This window comes from Camelus ferus, chromosome 18 (assembly GCF_009834535.1).
Source record: "Camelus ferus isolate YT-003-E chromosome 18, BCGSAC_Cfer_1.0, whole genome shotgun sequence".
NCBI lineage: Eukaryota > Metazoa > Chordata > Mammalia > Artiodactyla > Camelidae > Camelus > Camelus ferus.
Window position 1 is genome coordinate 6,086,965 of NC_045713.1, and position 12,360 is coordinate 6,099,324.

General features: G+C 51.6%; 1 long non-coding RNA gene across 2 annotated transcripts in view; it reads left to right on the top strand.

Annotated features, from left to right (window-relative positions):
* LOC116657469 overlaps nt 1-12,360 on the top strand; it is a 35,943-nt gene that overhangs the window by 1,401 nt on the left and 22,182 nt on the right. Inside the window, exons 2-3 of one of the 2 annotated variants that reach the window (XR_004312568.1) lie at nt 4,701-4,817; nt 4,988-5,061. This is a non-coding gene — a long non-coding RNA (uncharacterized LOC116657469). Of the gene's footprint in view, nt 1-4,700; nt 4,818-4,987; nt 5,062-12,360 lie in introns of those variants that run through there. The other variant, XR_004312567.1, reaches the window with a different exon arrangement.

Below are 12,360 nucleotides of genomic sequence, written 5' to 3' on the forward strand. Positions count from 1 at the left end.
AAAAATAGATAAATCTAATTTAAAAAATAAATAAACCTAATTTTAAAAATAAATAAATAAACCTAATTCCCCCCCAACCACCCCCAAAAATGGTGAAGATGGAAATGAAAATTTTGTTATATGTTTTTCCCAACAAAAGAAAATTGGGGAGATAAAAAGGTAGAGAAAGAATTTGAACTCAGGCTGTTTGGTCTTAGTCTGTGCTCTAATCTCTGCACTGGACTACACACCTGAAGATGCTCGATTAGTATCTGTTGAAGGGACGAATGGGAAAATGGATGAGTGACCTCAGAGACTTTCACACAAGTCAGTTTTCCCTGTACCCCTGGCACCTCGGTGTCCCCATTTTACCCACGGCTCTGGCACACGTGGCCCCTGGTTTGTGAACACTGGTCTCGGCACTTTCAGCTGTCTGTCTCTGTCCCTTGGCTTTCTCTCTCCTCCCTCAAGCACCTCCCGGGGCAGCGCTGCACTGCCTGGCTGGGGGCAGGGTGCAGGGGTGCAGCCAGGCAGCAGAGGCACCAAGGACTGCCACCTGGGCCTCTCATCCATCTCCGCCCTCCTCAAGTGTCGCTTTTCCACTCACCTTCTACGTGGTCATGATCCTGGGTAGCGGCATCCGAGCGATTCCATGACCCTCTCCAACACTGACTTCTTTTCTGGATCCCAGAGTTCCAGCCTAGTGGGTTACTGAGGCTGTCGGGATTCCAGCTGGGTCGTTCTCCTGAGTTTTGGTTGCATCTGAACTGAAGTTAGGGGTGCAAGGGTCTGGCCCCATGAGCCCCACTTGGCTGTGGGAATCTGTTTCCAGGTAACAGGTGAGAGAATCTCTTTTGCCATCCCTGGTCAGAGTTTGGCCAACCCAGCCCTAGGCCTTGCCTTTATCTCTGCTTACTGTGGGAGAATTTCTCCCGATTGAATCCAGCTTAGCTCTCCCTCTCTGCTCATTTATCACATCTTTTCCACATCTGTTCCTTTTCTTTTGATTTTTGGGTTTTTTTTGTTTGTTTGTTTGTTTTTGATTTTTTGTTTGTTTTTTGAGGGGGAGGTAATTAGATTTATTTATTTATTATTTTAATGGAGGTGCTGGGGATTGAACCCAGGACCTTGTGCATGCTAAGCACGCACTCAAACACTGAGTTATACCTTCCTCCTGCCGATCGCACCTGTTCCTTACCTGGCCCAGACACTGCACAGGTTCGGAGGATTGGTCTGATCTGGGTCGGCCTTGAACATGGACCCTGGACAGGCCCAGAGGGATATTCAGGGGGCCTGAGAGCTGACTTGGCTACAGGTGATCAGGAGTCCAGACCCTAGCCCTCCTAGGGTGAGAGGCAGAGTAATGTTTGGTCAGGAGGTAGGTGTACCTCAGGTGGGTGGGCATCTGGGGACAGGAGCAGGTGGCAGGAGGTTGCGGGCAGCCTGGCAGCACCGAGTGATGCTGAGGACAGGCTCTGGTGTCTGGGAGGGATGAGGATGGCCAGGTGTGGTCTTGGCCCCAGACTGCCATGAGTTCTGGGCAGATTGACAAGGACAAGGGTTCTGGGCAGATTGACAAGGACAAGGTGGGGCCCAGGATGATGTGGGGCCCAGGGCTGGAGGCTGGGCTACACCCTGCGGACCCCAGGAGGGTGGAGGACAGTTATTAGAACTGGGCCACAGGTTCAGATGGAGCTCACACCACCGGGCATCTGGAGGTCTTTGCCTGAGGAGTGCTAGGAAGCAGAGAGAGGAGGAAGAGCCGGTTTCTACAGCAGATTCTTTCACTTTGCATTAGTCACAAATAATGCGGAACTCCTAATTCGCGAACCAAAGTGAGCCCCTAATTCGCGAACCAAAGTGAGCCCCTGGGCCCAGCAGACCTGGCTGCCTCTCAGTTATCCATTTGGTGGATTATTTTGTTTACAGCTCCCTGCTCCTGCCTGCAATTGGAGGAACTCAGGGCAAACCAACTCACTTCCACTCACCTAAGTCAGCCCCGTGTGGAAGATGGAGCCTGACACAGTGGGGCAGCCAGACGGGGCTTTCTTTGGTCCTTGACCTTGTGGACCCTGTGGTGATGCAGATGACTGAGGGGCTTTGCTTGGCTGCATGTTACTTTTCCCAAGAGGTTGGTTCTGACAACTGTCACCGAATGGTAAACAGCCGGCACAAAACCCCCTAAGAAGTTTAAGATAAGAGACTCCACTGTGGGGAAGGAAGAAAAAAACCTAACAGGAAGCCAAGTGGGTAAACCGTTGGTGGCATTGATGTGAGGGCTGCGTCTCTCTGTCCCAGGCCAGAGACACTGTGCCTTTGGCACGTCGATGGGGAGTCACAGACAGGAAGTCTCTGTGCACCTGCAGGGCCGGGGCTGGGAAGCGGAGTCCCCAGGTCATGAGATTTCCTCCCGTGATCCTCTGGTTCCTGCCCAGGTCCCTCCACGTGGTCACTCCCAAGTCAGGAGGCAAAATGACCAGAAGCAGAGACCTTGAGGCTAGACAGGCACCCCTGTGAGGTTGCTGAGTTTCCTTGGGAAGTCACTGACCTTCCCGAGTCCCCTGACCCTTCCGAATGTACCCCCTAAACCACGCCCACATCATGGGGGTGTTTCGAGGACTCACTGCGACGATGCAAGTCAAGAAGCTAGACTGGGCTTGCTGAGCCGTGAGCACCCAGGCTCAGTAAGGCTTGGGGGCTGGAGACAGGCTCACGGGTGCGTTTTGCAGACCTGGAATCTGGTGAGAAAAAAATTTCTCAACCATTCAGAGCTGGGGCAAATGTCTCTCTCGAAGCCCTCAGCCTGGACACCATCATCTCAGAGAGAGAGAGAGACCTTAAACATAGCTCGAGAAATATGAATCAAGCACTTTTAGTGCAATGCCCTAAACATTGATTCAGCACCTAGTGTCTGCAAGGTGAAAGGCTGAAAAGACGCCAGGGCTGCCCGGGATGTGTCCTCAGCTGCTCACCATCTGGTGTGGGGACCGGAAATGGGTCTCTCATACAGGCTGTGACGGGGGGCCTTGCATTCAGGTGGAAAAGTCAAAGAAAAGAGGGGAAAGGAATCTAGGCCATGTGAGGTGGCTGGGAGGAAGCAGGGAGGAGAGGGCGTTCTAGGCACAGGGAGGGCTGTCCATGGGGCTCAGAGAAGCAGGGGAGGAGGGAGAGAGGACGAGAGTCCTCAGGGCCAGGACTCGGTCACCGAGTTCCCTACCTCACTGCAAGCTGCCCACCCCCGGGGGCGGAGTAAGTGCAGTGTGGCCAGTGGCTCACTCTGCCCAGCTCGGCTGGACAGCTGTGCAAACACACTGAGGAAAGGGCTTCCAGGCCACGCCTCCGTGCCCCTCCCCTCTCCCCCTCCTCCCTGAAGGATGCCCCATGCTGCCTGCATCCCCCTTCCTCGCACCAGTGCCTCTTCTCTCCCTGAAACTGCAGGAATGTGCACATTAGATGCAAGTCTTCAGTGGCCCCAGAGTTCTCCTAGACCTGTGAAGAGGAGGAGCCGGATGCGGGAGGAGGGACAGGGCATCCAGGTGTCCCTAGGCGGAGAGTCTCACTTCCCAGATCCTCTGAAGAGCTCCAAGGACTGCAGGCCCCTCCTCAGGCTCTCGCAACAGCACCCACTGGCCCATCTGTCCCCCCATCTGGTCCCTTTGGTCACGCATTCACCCTCTTGTCTACTGGCACTCACCCCGAAGAACCAGATTCATGCAGCTTGCCGCCCCACCACCTCCTCCTGGCTGTCTTCCTGGGCGTGCCCAGCTCCCCATGTCCCAAACTCACCTCTCTAGAAATATCACCCCCCTCCACCGAGTGCCTCAGGCCAGAAACTTGGGAATCTGACACCTCTCTGTCCTCCCCTTCCTCCCCCAACTTGACATCACACTGTATAGGTTTCAGCTCCAAGATAAAGCCCTGTCTGCTGCTCCCCATCTACACGGCCACCACCCCGGCCTCAGCTGCCATCACCCGCTGCCTGGACACCCGTAGAGGCCACGGCACCAGCCCCACCTTCCACTGACTCTTCACACAGCAGCTGGAATAAAAGCACGTCAATCGGATCACGTTTCTCCTGGCTAAGAACGTTTTAATGACTTTCAGTTAGACATCAGATGAAATCTGAACTCCAAGCCGCCAGGTCTTCTGTGACAGATCTGTTTGTGTTGTTGTGTCTCTGGCCCCATCGGACTCTAAGCTCCATGAGGACAGGGATGGGGCTGTCTTTACTCTAATGATTGAATGCTCCCATGATAACCCTGTAAGGCAGGTAGTGTTATCTCTAAGTGTGTCGCTAGGAGCCTGTTTTTATACAGGGTTGAACCTAGTATCTCGTGCAGTCCTTTCTGATGGTAATTCTGTCGGTGTGTCTGTTTTCCAGTGCAAGCTTCTAGAAGGTAGCGATGACGTCTGATGACTTTCTCTGGGCTCTGTTCTGGGAGAGGAGAACGGGGGCTGTGGAGAGAGAACTGGACGGGAAGTCGTCAAGCCTGAGTTCTAGAGAGGCCCAGGGCGCAGCTGTGGGGAGCCTGGCACACCTGCTTCTGTCCCTGACTAGCCAGGTGGTCTTGGGTCATTTAGCCTCCGGGTCCCTGTCCTTAAAATGGGAATAATAATCATAATACTCACCTTACTGTGTTATTGTTGGATAATTCTAACAGTACGTATTCTTGAGGATTTAAGAGGTCAACAAATACAAATCCTTTCTCTCCTAAGTCCAGAACCCAACTGACAGAGAGACTTGCAGAAATTGGACCCTCCCCGCGGGCGGCTGATTGGAATGGAGCATGCCCAGAAGGGACATAGGATCACTTCCTTCTCCCAAAGCTACCAATCAGGTGAGTCCATTCTCCTCCCTGGGGAGAAGGAAGTGGGATGGGGAGCAGGCAGTGACGCGGGGACTCCCGACCCTCCATGGAAACTTCAGGGCGGGGCAACCAGTGCTCCCCCAGTGTATGGAGAGTGTCCAGCACCCGATTAACAGTAGCTGTTATTCTCCTGTTTCTAGCTTTGCATGCACTGACCTCCCGCCTGGGTGGATGAAATTATGCCTGAAACCCCTTCCAACTGCAACAAGCGTGGCTCTAAGATGGGGATGTGAGTGAGGCCTCCTCCCTCCCTCCCCGTGCATGCGTTTGTGCTGAGATATGTGCTAGAAAATGCCATTTCGATTGCGGTGAAATGTCTCAAAACATATTTGAAACCCCCTTCTCTCACTTCTGTTGCAGCAGGAGTTACGCCCCAGCCGAGGTTCCCTTGGGTGCCAGGAAGCCGAGGCCTGGCTGCGGTGGGGGCAGGGTTGGAGGCAGCCCCAGGCTCCACTTAGCTGTGTCCTGATGGAAGAGAGCTCTCGAGGCCTCAGTTTCTCAGAAAATGGGGGCCCCAATGTTTACCCTTTCTTCTTGTCCTCTGCTCTGATCTGAATGTTTATGTCCCCTCCCCTGAATTCATCTGTTATATCCTAACCCCCAGTGTGTTGGCACTTGGAGATGGGGCCTTTGGAAGGTGAATTAGGTCGTGAGGGTGGAGCCCTCAGGAATGGGATTAGTGCCTTCATAAAAGAGGCCCCAGAGAGCTCCCTTGCTCCCTCCCCGTATGAGGATGGGAAAGAGGGCTGTCTATGAACCAGAAAGCAGGTCCTCACCGGACTCTGCCAGCACCTTACTCTTAGACTTCCCAGCCTCCAGAGCTGTGAAGAATATGTTTCTGCTTTTCATAAGCCACTCTGTCTGTGGTATTTTTGTGATGCAGCCCAAATGGACTGAAACACCCTCCTTTCCAGAGCTGCCAGGAGGAGCAAACTGAATCATATCCATGGTAGTAGACACGGGTGCTTCTGTCTGCCCTGGCTTCCACCAGACCCAATTCTCTGGCCATTGTGACTGGCCCGCGGGGTGGTCACATGATACTGTCTCGGCTTATCACAGCCCTTCTCTGGGGCTTTAAGACCTGGAACAGAGAGAGCAAAACCCTTTTTGTATCCTGGTCAGGGAGCTTCTGGAAGTGAGACTGAAGCTGTCAGTGGTCAAGTCCCCTGCCCTGTGGAGAGGGGGGAGCAATGGAGGCTGGTCCATCGACAGACGTAGAGACAAGCGGCAGACCCGCGGCAGACCCGCGGCAGGCGGCCCCCCTCCAGCAGGCCTGAAGGCCAGCACCTCCCCTGCCTGACCTGCACTTGGGTCTCTGGAGTCAAGATTCCCCATTTTTGCTTATGCTTATTCCAGTTGGGTTTCTGTCACTTGGGGCCACAGAGTCCTAACTGCTGCCTTGTTGGGGTGTTCTACTGGCATGTAAGCACCAGGAGAAGAGGCTTCGCGCTGCTCCCTGCGGTAACTTCGGCGTCTAGCGCAGCACTGAGCTATGGAAGGTCTCAGTGAATGTCTGCTGAACGGCTGGTTTCCGCTGTTTCGGTGGCCCTCTCAGTACAATCCCCCGTCCTGAATGATGCCACTTGCCTCGTTCCAGATCCTTCCTTTCCTCCTCTCCCCACTTTCTCCTTTCCCTCCCCAGCCTGGTGTTGAGCTAGCATTGCGGTATACATAAATCAGGGCAGCCCCAAGCCTTGTCTTCCAGAGTGTGGATTCTGGATGGGCCAGTCGGATGGAATCCATGCGTCCACTTGAGAAGTCAGATTATAAATGTACCCTCGAGGTACAGACCCAACATCTGGGGCTCAGACAGGGAGGGAACTCAAAGTGAGCTTCTGGACAAGTCTCTTCTGCTCTATGGGCCGAAATCCCTGCCTCACGGATTTAGGGGAGCTTATAGTGAGAAAGGATGGGGTGGGGGGTTGGCTGGGAGGACGATTCAGGAGACACTTCGTTGGGGAAGTACACCCTGGTGAAGACCCTCAAGTCGGTCTGTCCATCCAGAAGCCCTGGCACTCTATCACGATGGGGACCCCTAGCCTGGGCTACGAGGGCGTCCCCTCCTGGGGCTGTCCCAGGTTCTATGGTTACCTGGGAGAGCAAGGCCTCTGACTTAGAAGGCTCAGGAAGCTAGAGATAAAGAGGAGAGGCTGGTGGTCAATGCAGTTCCTTCCAGCGCCTTGGTGGCTCCGTGTAGATCCGGCCCCAGCCCTGTTTTGGTTATTCCAGCCCCGGCCACCCTCTTGGATTTATTAGCTGTGGGATTGTCAGATGGTGAAATGACGGTTCCCAGAGTGCTGGGGAGATGGCAGGAATTCATTTCACACTGGAGTATTTTTCCTAACACCTACTAATGTCCTTCATGTTGGACCCAAAGTTCTGGACTGCTTCCTTTTTACAAAATACTCAGGGATGGGGCTGGGGGAGGTCCTGGAGTTCCTCGGGCAGAAGCCAGACACAGGCAGGCAGGTGGATGAGACAGGGAAGGGGGAAGACTCGAGATGTGAGTGTGTGTGTGTGTGTGTGTGTGTGTGTGTGTGTAGGGAGCCAATGAGGAGGATGCAGGTGGGCAGGGGAGGCCAGGTTTCGAGTTTCCCGAAAAACAGCCCTGGGCTAGAAGGCAGAGAGCTTGGCTTCCTTACACAAGTAACTGCTTTTCTCTGAGACTCAGTTCTCTCATCTGTAAAGCGGGGATAATTGGTCCTCCCCCCAAGGATTGTGGTGAATCAAAATGAATCAAAACGCGGCTGCTGACGCCCGGGCCAGTGGCAGGCCCCTAACAAGGGCTGGACATGAGTGGCCAAATCTGTCTTGAACCCCCATGTGGAAACTGGAACAGAAGTCTGTTTTCCTGGCCAAAGTTTCTCTACCCACTTGGCCAAGGTTTCCTTCCCTGGTGTTTCTGTCGAAATTGTACAATCCACTGCCCGATGAGCGATTAAGCAGGCTCTTGTGTGATCCTTTCTGAGATCAGGGCCTCGATCCTGCCTCTTCTTCTTGCTAACACTTATTCCCTCCCCGTTGTTAGGGGACAGAGGCTTAGGAAGGCCTGATGGAGTGACAGGGGGAAAGGCACAGACCTCACCCCCACCCCCTCCCTGGAGTCTGACCAGGCGGCTCCCCATTGGCCATAACTTTGCCCCAGTTTACTCATCCAAAAAATGCAGAGAACTTGGCCTCCCCTGATGTGTGGGTGAGATAGTATAGGTCAGGGGCAAGGGGAGTGCCCGGCCAAGGGAACAGCCGGGAAGAGTGTTCAGAGGCTCTTCCTGTTTTGCTCTCGTCCCCCGCTCCTGCTCCATCAGCACCCCCCAGCCTCATCCCAGCTTCTCCTGGGGCTCTGAAGAAGGATCTAGAATGCCCATACTTATCAGAAGAAGCCACCAGATCCTACGGGGATGGCCTAGCCCTTCCCAAGCCCCAATCCAGAAAGCCTGTCACGTGAAGACTGCTGGAATTCATGCAGTGCGACCACGTCACCGAGTCCCTGCTCCCCTCCCTGGCAGGAAATGACTGTCCTGCCCAGACATGTGGGGGTGACATAAAATTCATGCCTGTGTCTGCCTCATCCCATATCAGGTAGCCCCAGGGCCTCCCTCTTCACAGCTGACTGAGAAGGGAATGAACAGGGGACACCGTCCCGCAGAGCAGTGATGTGCTAAGTAGGTGGAAAGGTGCTGTGGAAAGGGGGCAAATCATCTCTAGAGAATTTCATAAGAATGATAAAATGGACTCGGGGTCCACCCGCTCTTCATTCTTGCCGTCTGTTGGCAACTCTAAACAGTATCAGTGAGAAAACATCCCTTTGCAATGGGACGGCCAGCACTTCTGCCTCACAGGGGTGCTGGCCCCTGGGCAGCTGGCAAGTGACTCTTCCCTTGCGCTCAGTGCTGGCCCCCCTTTGTGACTGATTTGGCACCAGGTTGAGATGGAAATGAGCTTGGAGAGGTCAAAGGGCACAAAGAGGTGGAAGTGGCAGGTCAGAAGGCAAGGCCTTTCTCTGCTTTTCACCCTCCAGGGGCCTCTCCCGATGACCTAAGAGAGAGGTGTGGGGCATAGGCCCTGCAAGGCCCTGTCCACCACCGAGACAAGGAGTTTGGATTTTATCATCGTCATGGTGAGAAGCCTTTGGAGGGTTGTGGGCACAGTAAAGCTGTGATCTGATTTATGTTTTGGAAGAATGGGAAGATTCAGGAAGCTAAACATGAGAATGGGCTTCATGGAGACCTCAGAATGACATTCTTTTGTTCTGTCTACAAGGCTTTCTGAATGTCTGCTGTGTGCCGGGCTCTGGGCCAGCTACGGTGGGTGTCAGCATGAGTGAAGCAAACAGGCCTCTGCCCTCAGGGCATGCACAGCCTGGAGGGGGAGACAGACATTAATTCAATAATCTCACCAACATTGGCACACTGACTGGTGCCCAAAAGAGGCGTGCAAAGGCCCTGGGGCATCAAGAAAGGATTCCTTGAAGGATGAGTTTTAGCAGAGATCTGAAGACAGAGTGAATTAATTAACTAGGTTGTCCCGGGGCCTGGAGGTAAGCGGGGACAAGGGACTTGGAGGAACAGAAATAAGGCCAACGTGGTTGGGAGTGAAGGGGACCATGGTGGCCAAGAGCTGGCAAGTCCCCAAGTGCGCAGGGCTCTCAGAAGTCACATCAGGCCAGGGTCAGGAGCCCTGTCTTTATCCTAGGAAGGCTTCAAAGGGCTTTAACCAAAGGAAGGGGCCCTGATTTGAGTTGTGTTTTTTTCCTTTGCTTGTTGTTTCTTGTTTATTTTAGATTTAATTGACATGCAACATTAGATTCAGGTGTATAACATAGTGATTTGATATTTGTATACACTGCAAAATGATCACCACAGTAAGTCTAGTTAACATCCATCGCCACACAGTTACAGACATTCTTTTCCCCCTTGGAATGAAAACTTTTCAGATCTACTCTCTCAGCATCTCTCAAATAGACAATACAGTCTTGTTAACTAGAGGCCCCATGCTGTACCTTACGTCCCCAGGACTTATTTATTTTATGGCTGAGAGTTTGTACTTTTTAACCAACTTCGCCCAGCCCGCGTGGTGCTGGGTGGTATAACATAGTGTAAATGAGAGCGAGCCAGCCAGAGCCGGAGAGCCCAGCACGGGCCCAGCCCGGCCCAGCTAACCCACCTTAGTTACTGAACCAGTACGTGAGGAATCGGACTGCCAGGTCCCAAGTGGGAAAGGTATGGCCCCGGGCCACGCGTGGTTGGTCCAGCAGGTTCCCTGGGTACCGACCGGGGTGCGGCCTCGCCCTCTGGCGTGAAAGCGCTGAGCAATGCGAGCTGTTCCTTCTATGCGGACTGTGACCGCAGCCTTTGGTCTTGATAAGTAGATGATGTTGATTCATGGCCTTGGACTTCAAGTCGCAAAACCACAGTCTGGCTCAGGAGATTACACTGGGGAGTAGAGGGATTGCTGGTCAAAATGCAGCTGTGAAGCTCCCTGGTCTGAATCACGGGAAACTCCGACAAGCTGGCGCTGGGTTGATGGGGCCTGAGAGGATGCCGTGTCTCTGCTTGGCTTGTTGGGAGCAAGTACCTCTGCTAGCAAAGTGCAGGGGCCGGAGGCAGGGACCCGGGCTGGCTGAGCTAGGCGGGGCGGGGCGGCCGCCTACTCTTAGGAGGCTCTGAGAGGGTTGTTGCTATTGTGTGTGTGTGTGTGTGTGTGTGTAACTAACAGCTTTATTGAGATACAGTTTACAGACCTCGCAATCCACCCATTTAAGGTGTGCAATTTAATGGTTTAATATATTCACAGAGTCGTGCCACCGTCACCACAATTTTTTTTTTTTAGTTTTTTTTTAGGGGGTGGGGAGAAGGAGGTAATTAGGTTTATTTGTTTTTAGAGGAAGTACTGGGGATTGGACTCAGGACCTCATGAATGCTAAGCATGCTCTCTCCCACTTGCCCTATAACCTCCCCCTACCATCACCACAATTTTAAAACATTTTCATCAGTCCCCCCCAAAAGAAACCCTGTCCCCATTAGCAGTCACGCCCCATTCCCTGGCAACCACTAATCTACATTCGGTCTCTATAAATTTGCTCTTTCTGGACATTTCATAAATGGAATCACACCGTATGTGGTCCTTTGTGGCTGGCTGCTTTCACAGAGCCTCATGTTCACAAGGTTTATCCATGTGGTCACCTGTCAGGACATCCTTTCTTTTTATTGCTGATTAATATTCTAATGTATAGATAGACCACATCTTATTTGTTCATTGATCACTTAATGGCCCTTGGGTTGTTTCCACTTTTTGGCATGAATAATGCTGCAATGAAAGGTTTTGTGTGGACATACACTTTTATTTCTCCTGGGTCTGTCCTGGGAGTGGAATTGCTTGGTCCTGTAGTAACTCCATATTTAACCTTTGAGGAAAGGCTAGACTGTTTTCCAAAGGAGCTGCACCGTATTACATTCCTACCAGCAGCGTATGAGGGTTCCAATTTCTCCATAGTGTCACCAACACTTGTTATTACCTGTTTCTTTATTATTTTACTAGTATTATTTATTATAACCATCCAAGGAGATATGAAGTGATATCTTACTGTGGTTTTGCTTTCCATTTCCCTAGTGATCAGCAATGGTGAACATCTTTTCATGTGCTTATCATTCATTTGCAAAAAAAATTTTTTCTGAAGAAATTTTTATTCAGATCCTTTGCCCATTTAGAAATTGAGTTGTATATCTTTTTATGATCAAGTTAAGGATTTTTCATATATTCTAGATACAAGCCCCTTATCAGGTATACAGTTTACAATATATCAGGCAGGCTGTTTTGATCTCTGCAGACCATCTTCTGTTGGGTAGCTATCCTGTTTTTCTTTTCTTTCAGTGGAATTCCAACTAATAAATGTAGAAGGAATGTTGAGCTTGAGAACCACTGTTTGGCAAGTACCATAGTAAGAATTGTTTCAGGCAAGAATCACTAATGGATGTGAAAAAATTGGTGGGCAAAAAAAATGTTTATGAGAAACAGGATATTTAGAGTCTTAAAAGTATTCTGCCCACAGGATGCTTATTAATAACAAAGGGGAAAGTAGCAGCTTTGCACTGGAGAAACTTGGCAGTAGCATCTCGACCAGATTGTCAAAATTAACAGCAGTGACACTGGAGACAAACTCACATCCCGTACCTCCTGATATGATGCACTGACAGAGACACAGCCTCGCTTTTGTGGCCTCCTTACCAAAAATGCCTACCCTAAAATTAATGGTGAGGAAACATGAGAAACAGCCAAGTAGAGGGGTGTTCTAGAAAACAAGTAGCCAGTACTGTTTAAGAGTGTCAAGGTCATAAAAGACAAAGACGAGAAGCTGTTCCTGATTAAAGGAGACTGAAGACTCACAACAAATAAAAGCAAGGTGATCCGACATTGAATCCTGGACCAGAAAAAAAAGGATGTTGGTGGGACTACCTGGGAAATTCAAGTCAGGCTTTAGTTAGGTCATCGTATTTCCCGATTTTGATAGTTGTAG